This window comes from Vigna umbellata, chromosome 1 (genome assembly GCF_029865625.1).
Source record: "Vigna umbellata cultivar VRB3 chromosome 1, Vumbellata_1.0, whole genome shotgun sequence".
Taxonomy (NCBI): Eukaryota; Viridiplantae; Streptophyta; class Magnoliopsida; order Fabales; family Fabaceae; genus Vigna; species Vigna umbellata.
This window is the reverse complement of record NC_142165.1, coordinates 66548948-66554374: the sequence shown is the minus strand read 5'-3', so window position 1 is coordinate 66554374 and position 5427 is coordinate 66548948.

Genomic DNA, 5427 nt, shown 5'->3' with positions numbered 1-5427 from the left:
TGGCTTGTTTCCATTTTTTGTCAATTAATATGCCTCAAATATAGAAGAATGTGTAGTTATGGTGTTTAGGCTTGTGAGAAAGGTTTTATGGGTAGGTGAGAATTTTCCAAATGATAGATAATTTGTCAAGGGGTAAGGTTGTTGTTTGATGCATGTTCTGGTTCCTTTTCTAAGAGCAATTGGGAGGTCTAAATTGTGGTCTATCTGCTCAATTATTTTTCAGAAGGAAATTCATCACAAGCAGTAGAGTTAGAATTTATAGGATCAAAAGGAATTACCTCAGGTAATGTTGTAGGGTTGGATTCTTGAACATGAGTAGATCTTGGGATAGCCTTTCCTCTTCGTGTGTACACAAAATTTTTTCCAAACATTGTATTATCACATGATTTAGTTGTTGGTCCTGCAGATTGAGGTATTTGATTCACCTTTACTTGTTCCTCTTCAGCTTCACATAGAGTGGTAGCATTCTTTTGAATTTTTGTTTCTGATCCAAAAGACAGATTTGGTAATATAAAAGGCTCGTCTTCCTCTCTTAAAGTTTCCCCCTGAAGATGAGATTGTTCAAAGCAGCTTTTGAAAGTAACATCTCTTGAAACAGAGAATTTCTTGGATGGGTGGCAAAAACACTTGAACCCTTTTTGTGTGGCTAAGTACCCCAAGAAAATACATTTTATTACCATTGGGTCAAGTTTTCCTCTTCCATTACTATGAACATGTACAAAGGAGACACACCCAAATATTCTAGGTTGAAGGTTATTTGTATGGATTATATGTGGGTAAAATGAGTTCAAGTCTTCCATAGGGCTTTTTGAGGATAAAATAGTGGAAGGTTGTTAGGTTTCCAATCAATGAAACCTAAGGATTGAAACGCACTAACACTCGACTGAACCTGAATAACATCCACTCTTCTTATTCACAGTAAGAAAGTCATGTACAAGGTAGCTATGGGAGCCTAACCTCCCCCACAGGAATAATGTTTCCTGTACAAAGAATGTAAGTAATCAAAAGTCCTCTTCAACAGATAACTACTTCCTTTATATACAAGTTTATCCCGCGCCTTTTCTAACTGTTAAGACAGTTAGAGTAACTAACTCTATTAACTCTTCCTTCTCCTCTCATAGACTCTCAGCCTCCTATCATTACCCCCTCCTTCTTCAACAATCTTGGCCCCAAGATTGAGCTCTGGATATTGGTCCTGGATGACCAATCTGTCTTCCCATGTAGCTCCCTCTCTTCCACCTTCTTGCCATTCGACCAGGACCTGTGTACTACATCTTCTCCTTGCTGTAGTTGCCTTTCTTCTATAGTCCTGATTGGCCAAAAGGTTGGCCCCTCTGCCTGTAGTTCTATAGGTAATTCCTTCTCTGCCAATTTGTCTCCCACTGCTTGTTTTAGTTGAGACACATGAAATACTGGATGTATACAAGCTGAATCTGGTAGTTTGAGTTTATAGGCCACTTTTCCCACCCTCTGCACAACTGGATACGGTCCAAAATATCCGGCCGAAAGCTTGGGATGTATTCTAGTCGTCATGGAGACCTGACGATGAGGTCTAATTTTTAAATAGACCATATCACCTTCCTTAAAGCTGATCTCTTTTCTTTTCTTGCTGGCCTGGTGCGCCATTCTATCTTGGGCCCTACTCAAATGAAATTTTAATTGTGTAAGTGCCTCGTCACGCGTCATCAAGTCCTGTGCCACCGCTTCCACAGCCGTTTCTCCAGGGATAAATCTGCTAAACGATGGAGGGGCCCTACCATACACAGTTTCAAACGGTATGCAACATGCTGATACCTGGTAACTGGTATTGTACCAGTATTCTGCCCAAGACAACATTTCATACCACCCCTTCGGCTGTTCCGAACAGAAACAACGCAGGTATCCCTCAACAATCCTATTAACCACCTCCGTTTGTCCATCCGTTTCGGGGTGGTACACAGTGCTCATTTTGAGTTGCGTTCCTTGCAACCTAAACAATTCCTTCCAAAACATGCTTAAGAATATGGGGTCCCTATCACTCACAATCGACACTGGAATCCCATGCAATCTTACAACCTCCCTTGCAAATATTTCTGCTACTGTCTTGGCCGAGTAAGGGTGTTTCAATGCAATGAAATGGCCATATTTGCTCAGTCTGTCTACGACCACCAAAACCGCATCATGGCCATGTGATTTTGGAAGTTTAACTATGAAATCCATGCTCACCTCTTCCCATACAACCTGTGGAATTGGTAAGGGTTGTAGCAGCCCTTGAGGAGAAGCAGCTAAGTATTTATGCTGCTGACACACCTCACACCTAGCAACATACTCGGTCACCATCTTCTTCATACCCACCCAATATAGTGACTGGGCGATTCTTCTATAAGTGCGGTAAATTCCCGAGTGGCCCCCTGTTTTAGTTACGTGGAATTCAGCTAGAAACTTAGGGATCCATGCTGAACTCGCCGATATTACCATGTGACCCTTGTAGTGCAACCTATCATTCTCCATTGTATAAGCCAGATGACTCTCGGGGTTCTTCCTAATCTCATTAATCAGCCTTTTCAATACTTCATCCTCCTCCACTTCCTTCAAAACTTCATTAAAATCTGGCCAGAATGGCCTGGATAGCAAGTGCAACTCCCCTTCTGCCGTATTACTCTCTTCTCTCCTAGACAGAGCATCCGCCGCTCTGTTTGTGCTTCCCTTCTTGTAGATTATTTCAAAATCATAACCCATCAATTTAGCCAACCAATTCTGTTGGTTTTGGGTGACTATCCACTGCTCCAGGAAGTATTTCAGACTTCGTTGATCCGTATGAACAATAAACCTTCTCCCAACTAAGTAGGGACGCCAGTGCTGAATGGCCATGACTAAAGCCATCAATTCTTTTTCATAAATTGATTTGCTCAGTGATCCTGCAGATAATGCCTTGCTGTAGAAAGCAATGGGTCTGCCCTCCTGAGTTAACACCGCCCCTACGCCCCCACCTGAGGCGTCACATTCTATGTGGAAAGCTTGCTGGAAATCGGACAAGGCCAACACGGGAGCCGTGGTCAAAGCTGCTTTTAACTTGGCCATGGCTGTGCTTGCTGCTTCTGACCACGCAAACTGACCCTTCTTCAATAAATCGGTCAGTGGTTTCGCTATTCTTTCATACCCCGACACAACGCCGGTAGTATCCTGTGAGGCCTAGGAACCCCCGCAACTCCTTCAAACTCCTCGGTTCGCCCCACTCTACTACTGCCCGCACCTTATCCCCATCCATTTCGACCCCCAGTGCAGAAATTTGGTGGCCCAGATAGCGGATTCGTTGCTTCCCGAATTCACACTTCTTATTGTTGGCTACCCAACGTTGTTGTTCCAGTGTTCTTAGCACCAACTCCAGCTGCTCTAAATGGTCTCTCCATGTGGGGCTGTACACCAGTATATCATCAAAAAAGACTAGCACAAATTTCCTGAGATAGTTCTGGAACAGCTTATTCATCGCTCCTTGAAAGGTGGCTGGTGCGTTCATTAGTCCAAAGGGCATCACCATGAATTCAAAATGCCCCTGGTAAGTGCGGAAGGCAGTCTTGGGTACATCATCTTCATTCATTCTAATCTGATGGTACCCCGCTTTTAGATCAATTTTAGAGAAGTACTTCGCCCCCTTCAGTTCGTCTAACAGCTCTTCTATGACTGGGATAGGAAATATGTCTGGAACGGTGGCCCTGTTTAAGGCTCGGTAGTCTACACAGAAACGCCAACTACCGTCCTTCTTCTTCACCAATATTACGGGACTGGAAAACGGGCTAGAACTGAGTCGGATGAGCCCCGCCTTTGTCATGTCTGCCACCTGCTTCTCGATCTCGCTTTTCATGAAGTGTGGATACCTATAGGGACGAACATTTATAGGATCCACTCCCTCCTTAAGTGTAATACTGTGCTCCTTGTCACGTGATGGGGGTAACCCTTTTGTTTCTCGAAAAACGCCATAGTGCGCCTGCAGCAGCACCTCCATATCTGCTTTCTGCTCTCCCGTCAAATCACCGCTCCACCCGTCATCTCTCTCCTGCTCCACCACATTCAAACTCCACACTAATGCCCATGACTCAGCATCCACTATCTTGGATAACGTTCTCGGCCCCACCAGCTGTCGCGCCAACGTTGGGTCACCCCGTATCATAATCTTCCTACCTTCCACGTTGTAGATCATGGTCATCTCTCCCCAATTAACTCTCACTTCACCCAAACTTCCCAGCCATGCAACACCCAAAATGACGTCCACTTCTCCAAGTTCGAAGACAAAGAACTCCTCCTCGACTATGGCTTCTCCCAATTCCACTCTAATTTTCTCACAGCGGCCACGCGTCACCCTCTTGTGCCCGTCCCCTAAACTAACCGAGTATGGCTGCGTATCAATCGTCCGTAGTTCTAACTCCTCCACCAACTTCCGGCTGATGTAATTGTGGCTTGCGCCACTATCTATGAGCACCACTACTTCCCTCTCTCCAATTCGTCCTCTCAACTTCAGGGTCTTGGGTGTTGTTAACCCTTCAACGGAGCAGGCGGATAACTCCATGGGTTTCTCTTCCAGGCTTCCCACTTCTTCGCATTCATCTTCCTCCTCATCCTCCGCTAAGAGCAACACTCGTAGGCTCTTCTCAGTACACCTATGGCCTGGCGCGAACGGTCCTCCACAGCGGAAGCACCTACCTTCCTCCTTTCTTTTGAGAAATTCTGGATATGGTAGATTTCTCACCATCCGTCCTCTGTTTTCGTTCCCCGCGAGTGCACCCACTCTCGCATTTGCATGCGTCATCGCCCCATCTCTCCTCACCGATCCTGTGCTCTCCGCTCTCCCCGTTTGCGAAGTCGTGTTTCGACTGGGTTCCGATCGCAGCACACCCCCCGTTGATCGTGTTCCCAGTAGGTTAAATTTGACCCCATTCCCGTATCCTCCCTGCGCTTGCATGAGGGCCCCCTCGACATCCTGAGCAATCCGCATCGCCTCCATCAATTCCGATGGGTTTTGAATTCGCACCTGGACTTTTACATCGTCACGCAATCCCGCCAGGAAGTAACCCAGTACTTGTTCATCAGGTATGCCCCTCGTCTGCCCCATCAACACCTCAAAATCGCGAACGAACTCCTCCACCGTACTCGTCTGGCGTAAAGTCGCCAACCTCTCGAACACCGTCCCCCTAAAAACTCCTCCAAACCGGTTGATCATGGCTGCCTTTAGCCCTTCCCATGATCGATTTCTCGCTTTCTCCCTCCAAAAGGTGAACCAATATGCCGCACTCCCCTCCATACTGACGTACGCAATTTCGACTTTCTCCTCGTCACTGGACACCTTTTATATATTGAAAAATCTCTCAGCTCTATTGAGCCAACTCAGTGGTTCCGCCCCATCAAAAGAGGGTAATTCCACCCTTCTCCTCCACGGTTTCTGTTCATCATTCC